This window comes from Dermacentor albipictus, chromosome 4, assembly GCF_038994185.2.
Source record: "Dermacentor albipictus isolate Rhodes 1998 colony chromosome 4, USDA_Dalb.pri_finalv2, whole genome shotgun sequence".
Lineage (NCBI taxonomy): Eukaryota > Metazoa > Arthropoda > Arachnida > Ixodida > Ixodidae > Dermacentor > Dermacentor albipictus.
The window spans coordinates 21,709,290-21,735,875 of NC_091824.1; the positions used below are offsets into that span (position 1 = coordinate 21,709,290).

The window sequence follows — 26,586 nt, forward strand, 5'->3', positions numbered from 1 at the left end:
CTTTTCCATGAGATGTTTTGCGCACCTGAGCAGTAGCACAATAAGGATGACATGAGAAATCCCTTCCGTTATAGTACACCACCCGAAGTAGCCACGGGCCACGGAATGTAAAGGCGGCGCTCTTTGGTTCGCCGATCATTCTTGATTGGGTAAGTTCGACGCCTTGAGTCCGTGTACGTATGTTTGCTATGATGGTCTCCGGTGGCGTCCGAAGTGGAAGTCCGTGTATAACTCCCCGGATAGCTTCCTCTCTGGGGGCAGCGTATACGTTCACGTCATGCGAACGTTCGTCAATAGCAAGGGAGTGGACTCGGCGTGCCTGCTCCGCGAAGTCCTGACTCGATGTCGAAAATTTGGCGATATTGGTGCCAGCCTTTATACGGAGCGAAAATTGCTCACCTGTTAGTTGCTAGTCGCAGGCCGTGACGATTGCTTCAGCGAGGGCCGGCATGCTGATAGGTTCCAAAGGCAGTCGGTGCGGGCGGATAGCTATCTTGAAGTCATCCTTAGGAAGAGGAGGAAGTTTGGGTGTCCATCTTCGTCGTTTCCTTAGTATCGCCGGGTTAGTGCCGCCTATTGAGTCAGTTTTTCGCTTGCGCTCTCGCGCTTGCTGCTTCTTTTGCAGTAGTGCCAGGACTAGCTGCCAGTCGTCGTCCCTCTGCTGGCGTCCCCCGGCGTTGTGGTGAACGGAGCCTGCTACTCCGTCGTCTGTTCTGTCTAGATGTATTATATCCATGTTATTCGCTGGTGCGGTCTCACCACGCATTCCCGTAACCATGCCCAGGCAGAACGGTTGCTGTTTGCATTCCTGACGCGTTGGAGCAGCACCGGCTGATGATCTGAGCTGGCGTCGCCATTATCGTCGCTGACCAATGGTCCGGGTTTGTAGGATGTCTGGGCTCCGCCAGCTTCACCAATGGACACGTGGGCAGCACGCCCCTGTTCCTTGTATCCTCACGAGTCGACTGGTATCTCAATACCATGGGTGGAAGCACAAGTCTACCACAAACACATCGAAACGCAGAATGTGATGTGGCGGCGTTTGCGCGCGTTTGTTATGCCGATCCCAGAAAAACAGACAACTGGTGGCGCCACGGCTGATCACAGCACTTCCAAAGCACGCGGCACGCCATGCCTTTTATGCGAAGCATATTACGAGAGCTCAACCCAGCTCCTCAGGCGCGGCGGTGTCGCCATGAAATCACGTGACACCGTGACGTCACGACAGAGGAGAAGTGGCTTTGGCTCAACTCTTGCAAGACGGGCTGGGTGGGAATCGAACCAGGGTCTCCGGAGTGTGGGACGGAGACGCTACCACTGAGCCACGAGTACGATGCTTCAAAGCGGTACAAAAGCGCCTCTAGTGAATGCGGTGTTGCCTTAGAAACGAGCTGTTTCTAAGGCGTGCGTCTCTTGCTCAGGCGCACATTTCGTTGCCGCGCCGAACGCTGCTTTGCTCGACGCTCACCGCGTCCAATGCGGGGCGCGTAGTCGCTGCCCTGTAGCCCATTGTCTTACACCCCTTGGCGGGTCGACGGGAACGCTGTCGCGTTCCACTCTTGAAGGCGAAGAAGTAATGCATGAGTTGTTTCTTTGTCTAGCCGAACCAAATATAGCCAAGCAACAGCAGTTCACCAGGCTAAACAGTGGTTCAACAACTAAAATAAAGGCTAGTATGCTTCGCATCCTGGGCTTAACCTTACCTAAGCCACAGCCATTTTTTTTCTTGTCCAGCGGCAGTGGCACTACACAGACTGACCATGGGCCCTGTTTAACCCTCTAACTGGCTGCTCAACAGTATTGTTGATCTCAGAAAAATATCTGCAGACTCTGTGCAAAGCCAAATATTAGCCTTTGCCTTTTAATTTACCATAATATATGTACCTGCTCAACAGCGGTAGTCACAAAAATGTCGACTGTGAGCAGCAGCAGAAGTTTTGGTGACAAAACTCCAAGACTTTTTTGGTATCGTCTTAGCGGACGTTGTGGTCATATCGCTAATGCGAATTTTTTTTCCTTTGTTTAATAAAGCTATTATTTTTTTTTCTCCAGTGAGCTGCATCTCACGAACACACATTTACCTTGCCATAGTAAGTACCGAACACAAGTTTTGGACCACACAATTGTCTCTAAACAGCTGATCAAGAATATTTTTGACCCACTTTATTAACCTAGTTTTACCAGAAACCTTTTCATATTTCATTTGGTACATATTTCCAAAATATTAAGAAGAAATAAAGCAACATCAAACATTCTAGGTCAGGTCTTTCCTATCTTGCCAGTTAAAGGGTTAAACTCTTGTACAACTTTTTTTGGCTATGAAGAAAAAGCTACGGAAGCAAAGCGGGCACAAGTGAGAGCGCTTCCCGAAGTAGTCCCATGTTTTAATCCACTACAAACACCTTATTAGCAACAGTCAAATAAGGCAAAACAATACCTCTGTGTTTCAAATTTTGTTTATTTTGCGGATTTTGCCTTCCGCGTCTGGGCAAAGGCCGCACGTCGCACGTGGAAGCTGCATCGATTCAGCGTCTGTTCTAAGCAACCAAAAGCATTGTCAAGCTATAGAGAAAGAAATTCAAGAAGAGGGGAAACTCGGCAAAACTGGCAACATAAATTTATCACGCCGAGTCTTAATCCCATCTGTCAGTTGACACGAGTATCAAAAAAAAGGATCTGAAACTAACCCTCAACCTTTAATTTTAGGCAGACTTTTGCCTCATGGGTCATATCTTCCAATACAACTTGTCACATTTCTCTCTCATTTTCTTTAATTCACTTGGAAGTGAATACTAAACATATTCATTCTGGATATGAAATACGGTGCAAGTGTAAAGAAGTGGTTTACTCATACTCGCCTCAAAGGTTTTGATAAATTTGGCACTAAGTTGATGTCTACATGTCATCGCAGTTGGCGGAAAGCAACCTCAAGGTACATAAACTTCGAAATCGCTCAGATTGTGGAAAAATACCTGACGCGGCATCAACATGGCTATGTCCGACATATAGTTCTATCTCCATCTCTCCGTTTAGGCAATAAAATGCAGTTTTTACCATAGCAACTTTGACGCAACTTTGCCAACTAACCGTGGTATTGCCATTTTAAAAATTCTTTTCACTATCGTAGCCTAACAGTGGGCATTAAAAACCACGTTGAAGAACGTCATGTCCCACAGCTGTATCAGGATCCCAGAAGGATATAATACTTTTGCATTAAAACAAGTAAAGAGAAACCAAGTAACATGAAGCAACAACGCATTTCAATGAGAATGTCAAGTAACAAATTGAATGTCCCGTGAGCGCTCACGGGACATCACCGTTCATCCTCATTGTCTTATGCTAAAGTCACTGTCAATTTAATTTTTTACTTACAAGCACATATAACTGCTGGCGGGATATGTTGAATAAAGTTAGCCTGAGCACAAACATATAGTTTGAATCTATGCAGTGATGCGGATAGCTTTCGGAGCTGTTCATATTGTTCAAAAGGCAGCCACCATTCCTTTACTGGTTGGCGCTGTAGATCTTTCCAAAATGTGGTACTATTCCAATTTGTTTATTTTCATGTACGTACCTCTCTCTATTTCCAGGAGACCATGCGCGAGGCCCGGGTTGCTGATGCCACGGATGCGTCACACCACCGTCTTGTGGGAGCAAGTACTCGCCAAACACCGCCAGCGGTGTTCTAAATAAAGGCTTTGGATGAAAAAATTACGACAGAACCCATCTAAAGGTTATTCTCGGTGGTGATGTGATTTGCATTTAAACAATGTAGCAATGCACCGTCTTCCTAAAGTGGAGTTTATTTTTACCTCTCTTGGTCATTCTTGGTATTTCCTTGCTCATATATATAGAATGTACACTGCCTCCAGTGTCGGTCGACGTTTCTGCGGCATTCGCTTGCCAAAGTAAAAAATGAGCATGATGGCGTGATGACGACTGTACGACGATGCAGTGCCGACGATGCAAAGACGAAGAGGGAAGGGTGTCGATGGAACAGCAAAGGCCGTATGATGACGAAGGCACGATAAAAGGTTGATTCTGAAATGATGACGATATCAAACGAGGACATTGTGACGATGCCTGTATGAAGACAATGTGATGAGTGTTTCACAAAAGGGCGTCCTGACAACGGTATGACGAGATCCTGATCACAAAGCTGGAATGCCCACTATTGCACGACCACTGATGGAATGACGTCAATGGCACGATAACGGATGCATCAGCGCGAGTGTCTGTCGGTCACGAAATGGCGACTATGGCGTGACAACGATGGCATAATCCTGATCAAATGACAGGACGATTACGATAAAGAAAATAGAATGAAGCCGATAGAAGGACATAGGCAGAATAATGACGGTGGCATGATGGCAATGGGCTTACGTTTCTGAAATGACGATTGCCAAAGGACAGGGCGACGATTATGGCCTGACGACAATTGTATGTCGATGAACGAGTGACAACAATGGTATGACAATGATGGAATGTCGACAACGGCATGACTAGGGTTGGATGATGAAGTCAGAATGATGACGATGGAATGAGCACGATGGCTTCACGACGACTGCATGACGAAGCTTAAAGACAAAGATGAAAGGACTACAACCGCGTCTCATTGATGCTATTGTCACGTGGTAGTGACGGTCAAGAAACACAGCAGCAAAAGTGTCAATAGCTTGAATAACATTTTATTGGGCAAACCTGTGTCCACAAAAGCATGTTGTACTCAAACCACAAAGAAAGCGGCGAACCCAGTCGGCGATCGTCGAAAATCTGAACTGCCGGTCAGGCGCGTCGGCTTTTAAACATGAGTCATCGAAGCTTTGAAAGTAATCGCTAGGGCCGGCACGTCTTCCAGAAAGTGCTACAGAATTCGCGTTACGCATACAATCAGATTGAACAAGCTTCGGTGGCAACAAACAGCGCATAGAGGCATCGATAACATTCTAGTAAGTTCCAATCATGCAAGCGCGTCTTGCATTGAGCAATAGCTTTAGGTTGTTAATGAGTTAAATGCAGCCCCCCAGAAAAGGATAAATAATAACGCATATAGGGGGTTTATTTTTATTTATTTATGTATTTAAAGATTTATTTATTTATTTCATACTGCACACCTAGTTCAGGTCCAAGCAGGGTGGTTAAACACAACAATAATACAATGCATTATGTAATCAAGCAGGGAGGTAAGACAACAGTAGTACAATGAATGAATCAATTGTAACAGGAGTTTGTCGCTGCTGCTCTACGACCCGAATAAACCCCCTTTACAATTGGTGGAGCTGCTGGGTACAACCAGAATTCTGGAACTTCGTAATCGGACACTGCAGCCCGTCTTTTTAATGCCGGAAGAAGGACCACCACAACCACAACCCGCTGCCCCTGTGACTACCGTGGTCTGCCCCGGCCCGTTGCGGCAACGCGACCCACCCATCTTCAGTGGTACAGAAGACCATGATGTCGAAGACTGGCTCGCTGACTACGACCGGGTGAGCATCCACAACCACTGGGATGACACCCAAAAACTTAATTACGTGTCGTTTTACTTGAGCGGTGTCGCCAGCGTGTGGCACCGCAACCAAGAACGTGATCTGGCGACGTGGACGGCCTTCAAGACTAACGTGACATAGGTGTTCGGGCGCCCCACGGTTCGCAAGCTTCGCGCCGAGCAACGTTTGCGTGGCCGTGCGCAACAGTGCGGGGAGACATTTACGAGCTATATAGAAGATGTTGTCGACCTCTGCAATCGCGTTGACGTCGCAATGCCTGATGCCGAGAAGATCCGCCATATCTTAAAAGGCATTGAAGACGACGCCTTCCAGATGCTGTTGGCGAAAAATCCCTCGACAGTCTCTGAACTCGTCAGTCTGTGTCAAAGCTTTGACGAACTGCGCAAACAACGCGTAGCCACCCGCCAATCTACACCTCAGGCCACTTCAATGTCGAGCTTGGGTGCTGCCCCGGATAACACTTCGCTGCTGCTACAGATCAAGGAGTTCGTCCGTGAAGAGGTGGCTCGTCAGCTTTCCTTGATTCCATTTGCACACGGCCAGCCGAGTACTACGTTGGCGCCCGCTCTCCAATCTATCATCAAGGAGTAGGTAGCCGACCACATTTCGCCTTCTCTTCAACAGGCTCCGACGGCCACTCCCCTGACGTACGCCGAAGTCGCGATGAGGCCTGCGCCACAGACCTATGGCCCCCTTCGTCCACCTTTGGGCCCACCCGTATCCCCTCCAGTCCGTCCACTGGTGAACTATGCACGACCACAAGACCATTGGCGCACGGAAGACAACCGTCCGATTTGTTTTTATTGTGACCGTGCTGGACACGTTGCACGTCACTGTCGCCTGCTTACACCGAACGTCCCGAACAATGTGCGTCCGTATGCCCCACGTTTCCAACAACGCCGTAACTATTCGGACGCCTTTGAATCTCCTTCTGCCGTCGACACCGCATTCTCCGCCGCTCGCCGTTCACCTTCTCCTCGCCGCCGCTCGCTTTCCCCCATGCACCAGCGGCGGAGCCCTTTGCGCCAGGAAAACTAATGTTGAATTCCAATGGCGGAGTCGGAACAAGTTTTTCTGCTCGTTTCGGAGCAAGTTTGTTCCAATGACAGAGTGAGGGCGGGAGTAAGGTGTTCCAATGAGAGAGTCGGAGTGGATTCAGAGCGGGAGTCACACAGTGGAGCAGAAAAAGATGCTCCGCCAAAATCGGCGGAGTGGACCGGAACTCTGCGTGACGTATTTCCTTTACCACGTTTGTCTGCTGGGCGGCGCCACCGGTCACGACTCGCGAGGAAGCAAAAGCTGCTGCACGTTTGGCGAGATATCCATTCCGCACTTTTAAAAAACAACAGGCGAACGGCGCTGAAGAGACAAGTGACCGGTGCGGCGGTGCTGGGAGCAAACAGCGGAAGGAAATGACAACACGCAAGGTATCCTGGGTAACTCGGTGATAAAACTTCCGCTTCCGCCTTGCTCCGGCGGCGCAGGCTGTGTTCCACTCGCGGATTCGGAGGCGTTGCTCTACGCCAGAGTCTAGTGCTCGCTCGCGGAGTCCGTCGGCTGCTCCGACTCCGCCATTGGAATTCAACATAAATATCGCAGTTCAGGAGGCGAGAACTGCGGTGCCAGCGAAATGTACAAGGCCTCACACTTCTCCGAAGAATGTTATTGAAGTCGCAATCGAAGGAACATTGACGCTAGCACTTGTCGACACCGGCGCTGCACTTTCAGCGATAGATGCCCGTATTTGCCGCAAGATCGGAAAAGTGACGACGCCGCTTTCTGGACTGTCTCTTCGAACTGCCAATGCGCAGCACATCGAGCCATCCGGCGCCTGCACTGCTCGTGTCGTAATTCAGGAGGTCCTCTATATCATAGAATTCATCGTGTTGCCATCATGTTCACACGACGTCATATTAGGTTGGGACTTTCTCTCCCCACATCATGCGATCATTGACTGCGCCCGCGCTGAAATCGAGCTGTTTCAGTTTTCGCCCGATATTATCACTGAAAATAAGGACCATTGTCGCAAAATCGCTGTTTCAGATGACACCGTTATACCTGCCTGGTCTTCCACTCTTGTCAGTATCTCTTGCGAATCTGTAGATGACGGCACAGTACTCTTCGCTCCGTCTGAACTCTTAGTTCGCCGCCGTTCACTACCACTGCCGTTCGCCGTCCTCGAGTTCAAAGCTGGTGCCTCTCTCATGTCCGTCTCCAACCCATCGGCTGAACCAATTATTCTACGCCGCCGTGAAAGCCTTGGCAGAGCGGAGCCACTGACCTCATCTTCAATTTTTGACACGTTGGACGACTCCACTGATCTTGCTGCTCTCGAGGCATCGCCTCCTCAGTCACTGCCGCGTTCTTTTACGCCAGCTATTGCCAGTGACCTTACGACGCAGCAGCGCGACGAACTTCTTCGCTTGCTCCTCGGCTTCTCTTCGTCTTTTGACTGCCAAGCAACATCACTCGGCCGCACCACGACTGTTTCGCACGCTATCGACACTGGGAGCCATGCACCAATTCGACAGCGTCCCTACCGAGTATCGGCGACTGAAAGGCGCGTTATCAATGACCAGGTGAACGATATGCTCAATCGCGGTGTCATCCAGCCTTTTAGTAGTCCTTGGGCATCACCAGTCGTCCTAGTTAAAAAGAAAGACGGCTCCATACGATTTTGCGTCGATTATCGAAGGCTTAATAAGATTACCCGAAAGGATGTGTACCCGTTGCCACGTATTGACGACGCCCTTGACTGTTTGCAAGGAGCGGAGTTTTTTTCCTCCTTAGATCTCCGCTCTGGCTACTGGCAGGTGCCCATGGCTGACGCTGACTGTTCGAAAACCGCGTTTGTAACACCTGACGGCTTATATGAATTCACTGTAATGCCGTTCGGTCTGCGCAATGCGCCCGCCACCTTCGAACGCATGATGGACGGCATCCTACGCGGCCTGAAGTGGCATACTTGCCTCTGCTACCTCGACGACGTTGTCGTCTTTTCTCCTGATTTTCCTACCCATCTTCGGCGTATACATCAAGTTTTGACCTGTCTCCGGAATGCTGGTCTCCAGCTTAACTTAAAAAAGTTCCGATTTGCAGCTCGAAAACTGACCATATTAGGCCACGTTGTCTCCAAAGAAGGCATTCTCCCTGATCCTGCTAAACTTCGCACCGTATCCGAATTTCCAAAGCCCACTAACTTGAAAGCACTACGCAGCTTCATTGGCCTATGCTCTTATTTTCGACGTTTCGTTCGCAATTTCGCTACGGTGATCGCACCACTAAACCAACTTCTCCAAGGCGACAATGAACTTTCTGCTTGGTCGGAAGCCTCTGATGATGCCTTTACGACTCTTCGTCACCTACTCACGTCTCCGCCAATCTTGCGCCATTTTGATCCCAGCGCACCTACAGAACTTCACACTGACGCCAGTGGTGTCGGCCTTGGTGCCGTGCTCGCACAACGCAAGAACACTAATGCCGAATACGTCGTCGCCTATGCCAGTCGTGCCCTCACGAAACCTGAGGCCAATTACTCAGTAACAGAAAAAGAGTGCCTGGCTATCGTATGGGCTCTTCAAAAATTTCGTCCGTATCTCTACGGTCGACGCTTTGACGTTGTGACGGATCATCACGCTCTTTGCTGGTTGTCCAACCTAAAAGACCCGTCGGGCCGCCTCGCTCGGTGGGCCCTCCGAATCCAGGAATACGATATCCGAGTCGTCTATCGCTCTGGACGCAAACATGCCGACGCCGATGCCCTCTCGCGCTCCCCTGTTACTTCAGACAGCAGCACTTCTACCGACAGACATGACATCTCACCACTTGACATCCTCGACATGGCATCGGAGCAACAACAAGACCCATGGATCGTCATGATGTTCGACTTTTTGTCAAATCCTCCGGCAACTTCGGCACCTCGAGCGCTACGCCGACAGGCGCAGCATTTCAGAATCCGGGACGGACTTCGGTCATATCGGTGGATTTCGGTGGATATCGGTGGACTTCGGTCATATCGCCGCAACTACCACAATGACGGCCGCAAATGGCTTTTAGTAGTGCCTCGCCACCTACGACAAGAGTTATGCTCCGCTTTTCATTTTGACCCGCAGTGTGGTCACGGCGGAGTGTCAAAAACTTACACACGGCTTCGCCTACGATATTATTGGCGTGGGATGTACACCTTCGTCCACAAATATGTACGCTCCTGCATTGCCTGCCAGTGACGCAAATGTGTCCCGCATCTCTCCACCGCTCCTCTCCAACCACTTCCCTGCCCAGCTCAGCCATTTGACCGTGTCGGCATTGATATATATGGGCCTCTTCCATCTACTGGCGCTGGCAACCGATGGATTGTTGTCGCCGTAGATCATTTGACACGGTATGCTGAAACCGCCGCCTTGCCTGCCGCATCAGCAAAAGACATCGCCTCGTTCATACTCCACAACTTCGTTCTCCGCCATGGCGCACCACGTGAACTGTTGAGCGATCGGGGCCGCGTATTCCTCTCAGATGTCCTGCAGTCACTCTTGTCTGAATGCCAAATTATTCACCGCACTACTACCGCTTATCATCCACAGACCAATGGCTTAACAGAACGATTCAACAGAACTCTTGGTGACATGCTATCAATGTATGTTGCATCTGACCACTCCAACTGGGACCTTGTACTTCCGTTCATCACTTACGCATATAACACTGCCTCTCAAGCCACTACCGGATTCTCCCCATTTTTTTCTGCTTTACGGACGCCATCCCTCCAGCACCATTGATACGGTTCTCCCGTACCGGCCGGACCCTGCTGAATGCTCACCTGTTGCTACGGTTGCTCAGCACGCCGAGAAATGCCGCCAACTGGCCCGTTCGTTGACGTCTGCTCAACAGTGCCGCCAAAAAGAACGCCATGACCTCAATCCTCCCCCTCACCCCTTCCCCGTCGACTCACTCGTGTGGCTTTGGGTACCGCCTGTTGCTGCTCCTGGCCTTTCGTCCAAGCTCCTCCAGGAGTACCACGGGCCCTACCGCGTGGTCGCACAAACATCACCAATGAACTACGTGGTTGAACCCGTATCGCCATCTTCCGATCTGCGTCGTCGGGGGCGAGAGACTGTGCACATTGACCGGCTGAAGCAATATTACGATCCGCCCACCTCTTCCTAGGTCGCCAGGATGGCTCCTCTTCAATTCCGGGGGTGATTGTGACGAAGAAGATCGGCAGGCTGAAAAGCCCCGTTGCCATCGCGTGGCACGTACCCAGTTTGTTCGCTGACTGCGCCCTACCTGCTGGAGCTGAGTTTGTCGCTGCTGCTCTACGAGCCGAATAAACCCCCTTTACACAGGCAACAATGAGTTATTCCAGTCTGTTATAGTTCGGCGAAAAAAGAATACTTCAATACATCCGTCCGTGCAAAATAAGGTGTTAGGGAATTCGGATGATGGTATCGAGTAAGCCTAGACGTTGAACTAGAGAGATAGGATGGAGAATTAATTGATAAGTCATCATTAAAAAGCATGGAATTAAATCGAAGTCTAAAGCGTTGCCTTCGCTGCTGAAGGATTTCGATGCCATTACCACGCAATATTTGTGAGGGGCAATCATATCAAGAGAATGTTGAAGATATGAATCGCACGTCTTTCTTCTGCACCCTTTCGAGGCATTTATTGTTTTGTTTAGTAAATGGGCCCCAAACGACACATGCATATTCATGTTTCGGTCTAAGTAATGAATAATAAGCACGCAGCTTTACGTTAGGTGGGGAAATTTTAGGTTTACGTCGCAAAAAAATAATTTACGCAAGGCCGAAGAACAGATATTATCAATGTGTGAGTTCCATGATAAATTGTAAGCAATGGTGACTCCAAAATACTTACATTTTGTTTCTTCCTGCAAAGGCAACGAACCTAACGTGTGACTAAAGGTTAGTGGAGCTTTCTGACGAGTGAAGTGACGAAAGACTGTCATTTCAGCTTTAATCCGCCTTCCTCACATATTGCACCAATCAATAATGCCAGCTAGAGAAGTACTTAAATCAGTTTGATCATTTGTTGAAGTAATTTCTCTAAAAAGCACACAGTGGTCGGCGAACCACCTAATTTGCACACTGGAATGGATTGAAGTAGTAATATCATTTATGTAAAGTGAAAAGAGCATTGGGCCTAGGATACTTCGTAGAGGAACTTACGAGTTGACCGGAAGGCAGCCAGACTGTTGTTTATTAATTTACACGAACTGGCGGCGATTTGTTAGATAGTCTGTTATCCATGCAATCAATATTCATGGGAGCTCAAGATGTCTAAGTTTTGGTATTAATTTGTCATGTGGAACTGAATCGAAGGCTTTGCTAAAGCAAAGAAATACAGCATCAATTTCACCATTTTTATCAAGGCATGAGGCGATTGAATGAATTACGGTTACAAGCGCTGTAACTCTTCAATAGCATTTTCGAAATCCATGCTGAAAATTAGACACTATTGAATGTTTAGTTACAAATTCGTTAATCTGATTGGCAACAATAGGTTCAATTAGTTTACAACATGAGTATGTCAATGATATTGGACCGTACATTTCTAACAATGAACAGTAGCCCTTTTTGAATACGGGTGCAACTCTGGCTATCTTCCAGTAATTTTCCAGCACGTAACGAAGCACGAAATATATTAAGAAGGAACCTTCAAATTGTTTCAGCGTAACATTTAAAAAAATGTTCGGAAAGTCGTCAGGAACACATGAAGATGTAGTTTTTAAGTTAACTAGCATAAAAACTAAGCCAGTGTATGAAATAAAATTACCTTCGGATGGGTGAAAGATTTTGTCCTTGGACGAACCAGTGCGAGAATTAGAAAATACGCTATAGAAATAATAATTGAAATGACTCGCAATATGCCTGTGATCGGTAATGATTGATCCATCGATGCAGATTTGTGCTACTGGCTTCTTTTTTTCGCTCAAGTAATTCGACAACTTTTCGGGCTGTTCAACAAGAAAGTTTGGTAGTACTGCATTGAAGTAGCGTTTCTTCGAGGTACGTACTGCCTCCGCAAGGTTTTCCTTCATTTCTTTAACTCGATCAGGTAGTAATCGTGTTTTGTTTAACCATTTTATCTTTTTTTATCTTGCGGGTCATGTGGATACTATCACGTGTCATCCACGGTGTTTGTTTGCGGACTAAATTGTATTTATCAGGCAAAAATTTATCAATACAGAACTGACACATGTTTTTAAAATGGTGCCAAAGTTCCATGATATCACTGTCGCTAAAGTCGGGGAGGCATGTTTCCATATGTTCTGTTATGGCTGCATCATTGGCACATGAGTAGTCCTTGAAGGAACGCTTCAGAGTTTTCACAGATGGCGTGGAAGAGAGTATGGATACATCGATACTGACAAGTAGGTGATCAGATATGCCTTCTACAACTGCAACGCTATATTCAGTTAACATCCTGCGCAAAAAAAATACCACATCAAGCACAGATTAGCAAATTCATTGCACACGTGCTGGCTCCTGAACGACTTGAATTAGGTCATGCGTTAGCATTATGTTAAGCATGCTGTTTAAATGTTTCCTGTTTCGTGAAAGTGCTTGCCAATGCTCCAAAACGATGTCAGGTAAGTTTAGGTCCCCTACAAGTAACAATTTGTTTGACTGGAATTGGATCATGCTTTCTAGTAGCTTAACTGGATACTCAGGTGGTACATCGGGAGGTCTGTAACTTGCGTACAAAAAGAATTTGAGGCGCCAACACGTGATTTTTATACATAAGCATTCGAGACTTGTATCGTCTTCTAGGAGAATACCTTCTATATGGTGTTTAATAAGGACTGCAACAGCGCCTTCCCTAGAATTCCGATCCTTGCGGAATATTGGTAACAGTGTGGGAACACATCCTCGTCACCTGTTTCGGACCGCCGCCACGTCTCCGTTACAACTGCGATGTGTGGGCTTTGCCCCCAAGAAAGTAATTTCAAGATTTTCTGTTTTGTTTAGGGCGCTGCGAGCATTTAGGTTAATAATATGCAAGTGTTAGTGGCATTTTTGGGAAGAGCGTCAGGTTTCTTGCTGCGATAAGGGTTTATTCGTGATTTGTACACGCATGTTCTTTGCCTCATGCCATAAAAAAGTTCTTTATCAATATTATGTTTATCATAAATCGGGTCTATTTTTTTTACCCCAAAGTTTCTCAGCTTGTGCGCTGTCCCACAGAAGCTTCCTACTTTTAGTGAAGCTTGTGAGCAATCGTTTCCAATGCTTATGCTCGTTCCTTTTAATTTTGCAGAGTTTTGAATTATCAGTTTGTTTTCATTGAAATCCTGGAGATATACGATACAAAAACACACATGAACATAACTGGACGGTCAGTGCTTTTTCGGCCATGTCTGTGAATGCGGCCCATGGAATTGCACTCTACTTTCAGCTTATCTTTCATTACCTCAGTGGTAGCCTTTGTCTTGAGCAGCACTTCAGTTTCATCGGGGATGACAGTTATGCCGTGAATAACTATATTTGACAGCCTGTTGTGGTCTTCCAGATCTGTTTTTTTTGCCTAGAAACCAATCAGATGCTCCAATGATTGAACCGTGGTTTCAACCTGATCATCTTGAGTACGAGAAGCTTCTGAAAGCTTTTCTTCAATTTTAGTGAGCATCTGTTGAAGGTTAGCAATCGTTTTTTCGGCGTTGGCTAGTTGAGCTTTCATTTCCGAAATATCATTAGAAATAGTGGTTTTACTCAGAAGTAATTGTTCAAAGAGCTCTTTCGGTGTTGGACCAGGGTTGCTCTCAATGTCCGCACAAAGATGTAATTTCGACACATGAACACACTCATAGGCTAGGTCGAGACATTTCCATGGGCGCGTCAGGACAATAATGCTGCGACAATCACTGCGCAATGAATTGCTCTAGGAACTACAGACCTGCAGAATAAAGAGCAGATTTCTGGTTAGTGACATAGCCAGGCTGCGTCCGCCGTGCCCACTGAAGATGAACTCACCAGGTACTTCCTATATAGCTGCACGGTGAGGTGACGTCACCCCACGATTTTCCTAACATACGTGTCAACCCCCCAAAATTTTGCAATACTCTGAAACCAAACAATAGCTCCAATAACATTTCCTTGACTTCAAATTTGCTTTCCTTGGTTCAAACGTGCCACTTTATCAGTGGTCAGACGTAATGAACTCATATTTTTCTTCTGTTTCTACTCATGAGCGCGCACTGAAGGACTTTGATTTGCCCAGCCACAGTTTTCCCCTCATGTTTCCCATTACAAATAATTCTCAAGGCATTATGAAACTTATCAAAAACCAAAAGATTTATAGTGCATCCGGGCCAAATAACATCACTGCCAAGAGATTAAAAGGTACGAAAGAAATTTCCAGCCTAATATTACAAATAATTTTTACCCAGTCATTACTGATAGTTCACTTCCAAATGACTGGAAGATTAGTAAAGTGGTACCGGTATATAAGTCAAACAGCCCCTCTGATCCTTCCAATTATCGCCCCATTTCCCTGACGAGTATTCCCTGAAACTCTTTGAACATATAGTATATTCGCAAATAGCATGTCAGCTCCGTGATCATTCCTTCTTTTTTCACAATCAGCCCGGTTTCAGGTCGGTTTGTCATGCGATACACAGCTTTCTGAATTTATAACTGAAATTCGACCTTAACTAAGACTCATCACTTTAAACTGACGTAATATACCTAAACTTTGCGAAAACATTTGACCATGTTCCCCATTAGCGGCTTTTGGCCAAACTTTCATGCCTCGGTCACGACCCTCTCACATTGTCATGGATCCGTTGCTGTCTTACTAATCGATTCCAGTACACAGCTGTCGGAAATCATTGCTCCACCACTGCTCGCGTCATATTCAGAGTACCACAGGGGTCCATCCTCGGTCCCCTTTTCTTTCTCATCTTCTAAACGACCTTCCTAACGGCACATCATCCAATATCCGACTTCTTACAGATGACTGCGTAATCCATCGTCGCATTACAGACCCAACCGACCATGCAATGCTCCAAAAAGACTTACATTTATTAGAAACCTGCTGTTCAAACTCATTAATGAAACTTAACATATCCAAATGTAAAGTTACGCAGGTATCCCCTGAACACTCTAACAAGGATCACCCGTACTTTTAAACTCCACAGCCCTATCCACCATTGAATAGTATCGTTATCTCACTATCACTATCAATAGCATGTTTGCCTGGTCCCAACATATAACAAAATTGGCTAGCCATACCAATAAATGTCTTTGTTACGCCAGATGTACCCTTGTGCTGTGCCCCTCATCCACAAGAAAACTAGATTATGAAACTTTCATTCGAAGTAAACTTGAATACGCCTCAGCTATTTGGAGCCACCAAATTTACCTAATTAATGTATTGGAATCAGTACAATATTCATCACTAGTTACTAGATTCATCACTTCCAGGTACAGCCGTGAAGAAAGTGTCAGTGCAATTAATTATCTCTAGGACTCGGACCATTGTTGCTGCGTCGGAAAATTGCAAAACTGTGCCTTTTCCAGCGACTTAATAATAACGTCCCTGAACTGCATGGAAGGCTTCTAATGCAAACACTCTGTGCATCTCGTCGCCTTTTTAATTCTTGCAGCATCCAGTGCTTGCATGGTTCCGAATTTTCCTTTAATCAATCATTTTTGTCTAGCCCCATTGCACAGTGGAACACTTTACCACATAGAGTTGTCAAGGAGCGAAACGCCATTATCTTCAAGCAGCTGCTTACTGGTCACCTTAAACCCTAACCTTATAATGACCGTACTGTGCCTACATTGTTTTGCCATTACCGTCTCACAATGTGACTGTTCTGTTGACTTGCTTTTGCATTCTATTCAGTCTGCCTCTTGGCTTTTCTCTCTTTTTATTCTTATGCGAATGCGAAGGCTGCGTTTTGTAAGAAATTCTAACCATATCTCTGTTTCTGTCCTTATCTTCTGTAACCCCCCCCCTCCCTTATCTAACACCCCAAGAGGGGTCCTTAAGGGAAAATAAATGATGAAGATGATCATGATGATGACGTCACGCCACGACTGCCAAGTGGCGTCGCTAGCAGTATCACGGTGTCAGAAAATGCAGTCGCTGTAATCTTGTCGGTGGAATAATCAGGACGTAGTCCATAGGTGTCGATGATGCCACCAGCTTGCGGACGCGTGTAGCCACTTGTTGCCGTAGATGTGACGAGCTGCAGAACGCAGAGCAGATTTCTGGTTAGTGACATAGCCAGGCTGGGTCCACCGTGGCCACTAAACAAGTACAGACGCGAGCGCAAGGAAAAGGAACACGAATGATAGCGCTGGACTAACGACTGAAGTTTACTGCGAATGCATTCCACCAACCTCCACCACGCTTGCGTAGAAAACCAAGGAAAATAACTAGGTGTATCACTAGATCAACACAAAAAAAAATCCTAGCCACATCGTTGCTGTTATTCTTGGTTTTCTAGGAATGCGTGACGAAGACTTGTAGAATGTGTTCGCAATAACCAGCGTTCTCCTCTCCGTTTCTTTTGCTTGTGCTCACGTCTGTACATGCTGAAACTCGCTATGCGTTCACCAAGCACTAATTGCCCCATCAAATCACACTATTAAATAAGCACACGCGTCACCATGACAACAAATCCTTTACTTTATGACGGTGACGCAGGATGACGACGGCATCACGCGAGTCAGACGACTAAGCTAGAATTACCACGGTGCAACGACTATGGCGGCATCGTGACCATGAGCGCAGTTGTAGTTGTGCCAGCTATTAGACATTTTGCGGCAGTGTGTCAGCATAGAAGGTGTGACGGTGACGGCAAGAACAGTCTAATAAAGAAGCTGGAATGGCGACGATGGAATGACCGTGACGGCATTCCGACCATGAGCTTGACGGTAGTGGCATGGCGACGACTGTGTGACGTCGGTGGCGGAACGAGGGCAGCATGACGAGAGTCGGATGACGAAGCTAGAATTACGACTATGGAATGACTACGACGATGGGACGACAATGGTATGACAACCAATTCATGACGTGACGCAATGACAGCGATGGCTTGACGGTGGAATGACGAGAGTCGCATGGTGCAGTTGGAATGACGGGTATAGAAAAACCACGAAGACCTCACAATAATTCTATACAAACAAGTGCATGGAGACTGTATGACGGCGATGGCGTGAAGATGACGGCATGGCAAGAGAGGGATCATATAGCTGGAGTAAAGACACTGTAACGACTATTACAGTATTGCGACCATGAGGACATATCTAGTGGCACAAGTAATTATACAACTAGGCCACTTCGTCACCGAAGTAGGCATGACGACGGCGGCATGACGAGAGTCAGGTGAGGAAGCTGAAGTTAAGAAGATGGAATGACAACGGACGGCATCGTTATCATGTACACACACCTAGTCGCTCTAGCTGGAAGACAACGTGGGCTCGGTTGCTGCCGTAAGTGGCTAAAAGTATGGATGGACGGACGGACGGACGCATGGGCAAGCCCAAGCGCCAGAAGAAGGCAAATAATGCTAATCACCTTAAACTTGCTCCTGGCTGGCAGAGACTTCTGGTACTCAGGTAAACCTAGCTTTCACTAACGTGGACACAGCCTTCATTTGCATGAGTGATTTGGCCGAGAAGCTGCCCAATATTGACACGTGTACTTCTTTATCCTTATCGCGCGACCACGTTTCACCACTTAACAAGTGTTATCGCACAGCGCAGGACGCGCCTGCATTTATAGGACGTTTCTGGAATGTTATCGATGGTTCTATCCGCTGTCGATGACCGAACCTTGTGTAATCTGATTGCATGTATTAAAATTAAGAATTAAATTATGGGGTTTTACGTGCCAAAACCACTTTCTGATTATGAGGCACGCCGCATTGGATGGCCCCGGAAATTTCGACCACCTGGGGTTCTTTACCGTGCACCTAAATCTTTATACACGGGTGTTTTCGCATTTCGCCCCCACCCTAATGCGGCCGCCGTGGCCAGGATTCCATCCCGCGACCTTGTGCTCAGCAGCCAAACACCATAGCCACTGAGTAACCACGGCGGGTCTGATAGCATGTATGCGCGATGCGAATAATGTACAACTTTGTGGAAGACACGCGTGTCCCAGCGATTACTCTGGAACATTCAACGATCGATGTAAAAAGCTGACGCGCTTGACCCGCTGATCAGGTTCTTGACAATCGCCGACTGTGTTCACCGCTGTCGCCGTTCTTTGAGCATAGCGTGTTTTTTGAGAGCACCAGTTCACCCAATAAAACGCTAGTTTCGTCATTCCCGGTATTGCTGCTTTTCTCACCGTCACTACTACGTGAGACTACAACAGGGGATGGGCGAAAATTTAAAGAAGCGGAAGAATTCTACACTGACTTTTACAGTGACCAGACGACTCAGGAGCACTCTATGCAAAGCAATAAAGAACAGTATACAGAAACTCCTATAACTAGAGATGAGGTCAGAAAGGCCTTGCAAGGTATGAAACGGGGAAAAGCGGCAGGAGAGGATGGAATAACAGTCGATTTAATCAATGATGGAGGAGACATAATGCTAGAAAAGCCGGTGGCTCTCTATACGAAGTGTCTATCGAGTGCAAGGGTCCCAGAAAACTGGAAGGATGCCGACATTATACTAAACCACAAAAAGGGCGACGTTAAAGAACTAAAAAAATATAGACCCATTAGCTTACTCCTAGTATTATAGAATATATTTCGCAAAATAATCCCCAATAGAATAAGGACAACACTGGACTTTAGTCGACCAAGGGAGCAGGCTGGCTTCAGGAAAGCTTACTCTACCATGGATCACGTCCATGTCATCAACCAGGTTTTCGAGAAATCCGCAGAGTACAATAAGCCTCTCTATATGGCTTTCTGAGATTACGAAAAAGCATTTGATTCGGTAGAGAAGCCAGCAGTCATATAGGCATTGCGTAATCAAGGAGTACAGACCACGTACATAAATACCATGGAAAATATCTACAGAAATTCCACAGCCACCTTAATCCTACACAAGAAAAGTAGGAAGATACCTATAAAGAAAGGGGTCAGACAAGGAGACACAATCCCTCCAATGCTATTCACTGCGTGCTTAGAAGAAGTATTCAAACTATTAAACTCAGAAGGCTTAGGAGTAAGGGTTGACGGCGAATACCTCAACAACCTTCAGTTTGCCGATGACATTGTTCTATTCAGCAACAATGCAGACGAGTTACAACAAATTATTGAGGACCTTAACAGGGAGAGTGTAAAAGTGGGGCTGAAGATTAATATGCAGAAGAGAAAGATAATGATAAATAACCTGGAAAGGGAACAAGAGTTCAAGATCGCAAGTCTGCCTCTAGTGTCTGTGGAGGAATACGTTTACTTTAGTCAACATTCACAGGGAACCTGGACCATGAGAAGGAAATTCACAGAAGAATAAAAATGACTTGGGTTGCATACGGCAGACATCGTGAGCTCCTGACTGGGAGCTTACCGTTATCATTGAAAAGGAAAGTATACAATAAGTGCATTTTACCGGTGCTTACACACGGGGCAGAGACTTGGAGGCTGACAAAGAAGCTTGAGAACAAGTTAATGACCGCGCAAATTGCGATGGAACTAAGAATGCTAGGCGTGACTTTAAAAGACAGAAATAGGGCGGTTTGGATCAGAGAGCAAACGGGTGTAGACGATATTCTAATAGACATTAAGAGAAAGAAATGCTGCTGCGCAGGTCATGTAATGCGCAGACTAGAAAACCGTTGTACCATTAGGGTGACAGAATGGGTACCAAGAGAAGGGAAGCCCAGTAGAGGACGGAGAAGAATAGATGGTGTGACGAAATGAGGAAATTTGCGGGTGCTGGTTGGAATTGGTTGGCGCAGGACAGGGGTAATTGGAGATCGCAGGGAGAGGCCTTCGTCTTGCAGTGGACATGAATAGGATTATTATTATTATTATTATTATTATTATTATTATTATTATTATTATTATTATTATTATTATTATTATTATTGGCCAATTGCCAAATGTATTTATTAAATTGCAACGTTTGCATACAATTTCCTACTCTTTGCCAAAGCGTGACTTCCACTTGCCGCGAGTATTAAGTCGCAGTTCACTAGATCCAATGCCAGTGCCATCTTTGTAAAGCGTGTGGACAAGTCGATAGCGGCGTCAGCTATCTCAAGCGTTAGTCCCGTCACTATCATCGGCGCGTCCTTGTTGTGTGTAATAGGGAAGCACATTCAGCGACCGGCACTGCTATGTGTGATCTGTACTATGTGTTCTACTTTATTCTTCTAGGTTTGTCCTGTTGCTCTTTCTTTCCGCTTTCCTCCCCTCCTTCATATTTTCCATTTCTGCGTTGCTGTCTCCTCCCTTCCGAAGTGTAGGCAGGCGTCGCACCCCGTCCGGTGGCAGTTTCCAGCCTGATCCTTGCTTTCCTTTTCCTCTTAAATGTATATGTCTGTTCAAAACAAATAGGGAAGCACCGAGCAAAGTTTGTGCAAATTGCACATTATTCTGCATTATGGGAGCGAGTGACAAAATGCGAGCGAGCGATGCCAAACAACGGGCGCCTGGTGTCAAGACCGTCGTTTGCGTCCCTATACCTAAAGCCCCTGCATCTACGCGCCACCGCCGCTCTCTTAAGTAGCGCCAACCTTTGTGTGCGCCGCCTTTTCCCCTCACACCAAATCCGGTTCCGGCATTTCCGCTTCCGGTATTTCCGGTTCCGGCGTTTCCGCTTCCTGTAGTTGCGCTGCGAGAATTTCCGCTGCCATAGCAGACGATGGTGAGGCGCCCGTGCAAAGCAACCGGTGCAAATCTGAGTTGCTCGCACTAGCCATTCCACCAAGCGTCATTCGCGTGCATCTACGCGCTTGTTTGCGTACGCTGCGCCCACACGCTTTGCCTGTCGTCCTCTTTCGCTGACAAAGTGCGGAGAGCCATGGACTGTGGCTGCATCATCGGCTGCTGCATGTGTCCGGCATGTTGGAAATGACCCGCCCCGGCGCCTCTCGGCGATAACGACCTGGAATGTATCGACCTGGAAATTCGCACCTTTGCACGCGTTACAACACGCGCACACGCACCAATTCACTGCACACCTCCGCTCATATCGCACAAGAAAAGCACACTTGTTTTCACCATGTCACTGAATGCCCTCCACGCAAATTTGAACTTGTTATATTTCATAGCTTCACGTCATTGCAGTCCTTCACGTAGTGCACGCACTTGGGACGTTCGCTACCTTCGATCGTACGAGACAACTTCAACCTCAGAATCAACAGCATAAACTCTATGCGTCCGCCGTACAAATTGGCGTCGCGAACTCCTTTACTAAAGTCCCTCCATACGTGCTGGCTGGAGGGGATGTATGCTTCAAAACAAGAAGAATTCAAAGGGGACAAGCTGTTGTATTCCGCTGAAGTAGTAGTTCGCGGCCGCTGTTTTCCAAATGCACGAAAAACGGGAGCGGTCTCCAAGCGCCCAGGCACTACATTCCACTGTACGTTGTCTCTCGTGGCACAACCCGTCGCAGGTTGACGCGAAGCAGCGAACACGACCAGATCGCCGATTACAATAGGCGGTGGTTCTTGGATGGAATCGCATTCAGAGTTTCAACCGCAGCTGGTGCAATTAAAGCCTCTCTATCGACGCGAAAGTAAACAACGCTAAAAAACATAGCGTCACTTCCACTCGGAACAGGAAGTTGAAGCTACGTAAGTTCTGCTTCACGCCGGAAGCTAAGGGGGTGAGAGGAGAGGAGCGTGGAGGAGGAGGGTAGGTTGGCGGTACTTAGCTTGGCCGGCGGTGGCGCGTAGATGCAGGGGCTTTACCTATACCTAGCAAGAATTCCAGTTATGAACCCTTTGAAGTCTCAAAAGGCAGGCAGAATTGATTGCCATTATTCAAGGAGGAAACATTGCTGCAGGTTCAACGTGTATATGTATAGCGAAGCTTTGGGTGGATGCACGAAGAGTCGAAAGAGGAGTTTGTGCTTATTCAATTCCCGCATATAGCAACACGGAAGACTTTATGCTGGCGCTATAGAGAGGCTCATGCATTGACGCCGCCGCTCTCGAGGATGCGGGAAGGCCACCTTTCCAGTTCCTTCGTTTTTTTTACGGCGCAGCTGTTTATGGCTATGATCCCGGGAATTTTTGTGTCAGCCACCTCGTCAGAAACCCAGGTGGGTCGATTCCAGCGCCAGTACAGGGCCAGGAGCAACGGCGGATATCCCCGTAAGGTAGAGGCTTCAAGACGACGTACAGGAGCGTTTTCGGTTCAATGCAACGTGCTAAAAAAAGCCGTCAAATCACACCATTGATTGAGAGGCACACGTACTTTCGTGTTCATCAATCAGTCAACTTTATTTCGCTTGGATAGGAGGAGTACGGGACTAAAAGCTTAAGCAGCTTGACGAAGTACCGACCCCGTTACAGTTGGCAAAACAACAGGATGACGGTAAGCCATGCATGAAGAGTTTAAATAAATCGACGAATATTACATTACAACGAGTAACACAAAATTTTGTAACAAAGCGCGAATAAATAGAACCCATTTGCAGAGGCCTGAAATGGCATGAAAATGAAAAGCAGCGATCGACAAGAAGAGGAACGAAAATTCGAAAAGATGTACTATTCCTGAAAATAAATTAACTGTGCGAAGCGTTTAATGAGACAATTTTGATTACACGAAGGGTCCAAATATCCATGGTTTATTAAGTTTAGAAGGCAAGGTTGCTTGTAGGACAAAGATTGTTCATCATAAGTAGTTCTCGGGGTGGGTACAGTCGACATTATTTGTGCCTAGTTGGATGAACACTTTTGTTTGCTTTTAACTTAGTAATATTATTTACGGTATCGGTACGATACTGAACAAAAGCTTTATAACACAACATCGGCCTATAATAATATACACAGAACACTCGAAGGATTTCGTACTTTGTAAAAAGAAGTTTTGTAGAAGTATAATGCACGGAAGTAATACGTTGTATGGCTCTTTTCTGCTGCAAATACACCGTGTGCAAATTAGTTACACAAGTAGTACACCACACTATGCTGCAGTAGTGCAACAGAGAGGACAAATATGCATTGTCGATCATAATCTTCACCTTTGCAGGAAGAATACATCTCGTACGTGCAAGGACACAATCGCAGATGACATCTTTGAGTGGAGGTTTTCAACTTCTACATTCCTTGCGAGGTGGTTAAAAAAATGCACTCCAAGGGTTTCAACAGAATCCACCATCGCTAACTGCTGGGAGCCCAGAAATAAATTCGGCTTCCTTGTCAGCGTTTTTCCTTTAGGCGTGTACACAGTAGCTTGTGTTTTTGAAGGGTTTATTTTTAAATAATTGACCGAGGCCCAGGCCTCTAGGTCAGACAGCGTTTTGTTAGCCATCGCTTTTACCTCTGTTTCCAAAGACTCTAATACAAACTGTCATGTCATCAACATACGAGACGAACGTTGCGTTGTGTGTGCAGTGTACAATGTCATTTAGGTAAATCAAAAATAAGAGTGCTCCTAGTATGACTCCCTGTGGCACACCAACAATGACCTGATTCTGTCCAGATGTTTCATTGCTTTTATCTACGAATTATGTGCTGTTTTAAAGACAGGATTCTAAAAGCGCATGCGCTGTTCTACGCACACCATAGTTTTGGAATTTGCTAAAAAGCATGGTATGATCAATGAAGTCAAATGCCTTGAAAAAACCGACTTATATGCTTAATTGCATTTGATTAAGACTGAATGTACCTATACATATTTCTTTTTAAGTCAACAGCGCTGTTTCGGTAGAGCGGTGCTACCTAAACCTATGTTGAAAATCTTGAAACAAATTGTGGTGATTCGAAAATGATAACAATCTGATGTGCTATAATTTCTCAATACCTTTCGAAAACAATCGAATTATTGAAATAGGTCGATAGTTGTTTAGTGGCTCCTTATCACCGTGCTTGAAGACTAAAACAACGCGTGAAGTCTGCATTTGTATAGGAAATATGCATGTAGATAATATTAAGTTATAAATATGGGTAAGAACAGATCATATAATATCAAGCACATACTATATGGGGCGAATCTGGTTACCATCCGCGTCCAGGGACTGGCCGTTACCTATATTGCTGAAGGAAGAAAGCACTTCTAAGCGGCTAGTTGGGGCAAGAAATAGAGTGTTACTAAACGCACTTACAGGCAGCAAGTGAGTACAGCTGTGGAGACAATCAACGTCATTTAACTGAGGTTATAATGAGAAGACATCATTAAACGAGTTTGGTATAGCATTTTCGGCAAATTTCTGCCCGTTATGACACAAAACCTCTGGAATAGCTGAAATTGAATTGGGCTTTAACAAACGGGGTGGGAGGGGGCGGGGGCATTGAATTTGCGCTAGATTACATCACTTTTTTTTTATTGACTGGGTCACTAAAAATTCCCATGAAATAAGCATCCTTACCAGTCCTAAGCTGATTTGAGAGATTATTTCTATATTTCTTAAACTCCCTGAGCAGGGCTTGATCTCTAGATTTGACAAATCGAGCATACAGAGCATGTTTGTGTTTGACCATGCGTTGCCGCCAATCATTCGCCGGTGGCCGTTGTCAGAGAATTTAACGTAGACATCTGAAACAGAGCAAAACAAAGCAGTGGTTCACGCACGTTGTGCAAGACTTTGGCCTGCGTTACTTCAGGGATCCGAGTCAATCATACGCATGTTATGCATCAATTTAACTTTGGCTAAAAACATAGTACTAATAAATAAAGGGTTTTCTGGGACCCTACAGTCGATAGACGCTTCGTTAAAGAGCCGTCAGTTTTCCAAGTATTATTTCTCCTCCATGTTTGATTAAATCAACTGTTATTCCATCTTTTCCTACCGTTCTTCCTCGTTTCATGTCTTGCAAGGCCCTTCTAACCACATCGCTAGTTATATCAGCAGTTTCTTTGTCCTGCTCATTACTGTTCCTACTTTAGGTATCCTGACTCCTCTGGGTACCGTACTGGTCAGTGCAGGGTTCTTTCGCTACTTTTACTATATCTTTGAGATCGCTTATGACATTACCCTGCTTACTTTTCAGTGAATACATCTTGGATTATCCTATGCAATGTTCTCTTCTCACTGACTTCAGGCTGCGACCATTTTTAATGCTTCTTCAGTCTTTCTCACGTTATATTTTCGAATGCCGCTTATTTTCAAATTGTTGATCCGTTTTTGACAGGTGCGCGAATTTGATCTCATCTCTTGAATTGGACACTTCCATTCTTTGTCGTTTCTTTATTAGGGTCCTAGTTACTTGGGAGAGCTTGCCTACTGGTTGTCTTGGTGCCTTACCTCCCCTTTCAATCGCTGCCTCTGAGGCCAGCCTATTTACGGTTTCTTTCATCCCCTCTATTTCATCTTCATCTCTCTTTTCTAAGGGTGCATATACCCGGCTACCAGGTTTGCAAGTACCAGGCTGAATTTGCCTGCTTTTACCCTCACTGACTCTAGGTTGACCTGTTTTTTCTTGACCAATTTCACTGTTTCTCTCTTCAAATTGATGCTAATTCTATCCCTCACTAACCTGTGATCACTGCACCCTTTGCGCTACCAAACCCTTCGACATCCTGCAATATGCTGGGATCAGCAGAATGTATGAAACCAATTACATTTCTTATTTCACCGTTACCGCTGTTCCAGGTCTACTTTCTATTGCTACGCTTCCTGAAAAAAGGTGTTCATTATTCAAAGATTATTTCTTTCTGCGTATTCTACTAGCATCTAGCATTCTAGTATCTATGCTGTAGTTGCCCATCACTACAGTATACTAAGTTTGCCCTTTTCTCATCGCTAATGCCACATGTTCATAAAACTGATCTACTTAATCATCATCGCGACTTGATGTTGGAGCGTGGGCTGGTACTACCTTTAATCTATACCTCTTATTAAGTTTATTTATTTATTTATTTATTCAAAATACCCCCAAAGGCCCTCATTACGAGGGTATTACATGGGGGGGGGGCAAACACAAGCACTGGTCATAGTTTGTACATACTAAAAACAAGAGAGCGTAACACAAGTAATAA

The 26,586-nt window shown here is 46.1% G+C and overlaps 1 long non-coding RNA gene across 1 annotated transcript in view; it reads left to right on the top strand.

The window, feature by feature from the left end:
• The window catches only part of LOC135915136 (uncharacterized), a 35,362-nt gene extending 31,648 nt beyond the window's left edge, over positions 1 to 3,714 (top strand). Inside the window, exon 4 of the long non-coding RNA XR_010568523.1 lies at positions 3,591 to 3,714. This is a non-coding gene — a long non-coding RNA (uncharacterized lncRNA). The remainder of the gene's footprint in view (positions 1 to 3,590) is intronic.
• Positions 3,715 to 26,586: the final 22,872 nt, after the last annotated feature.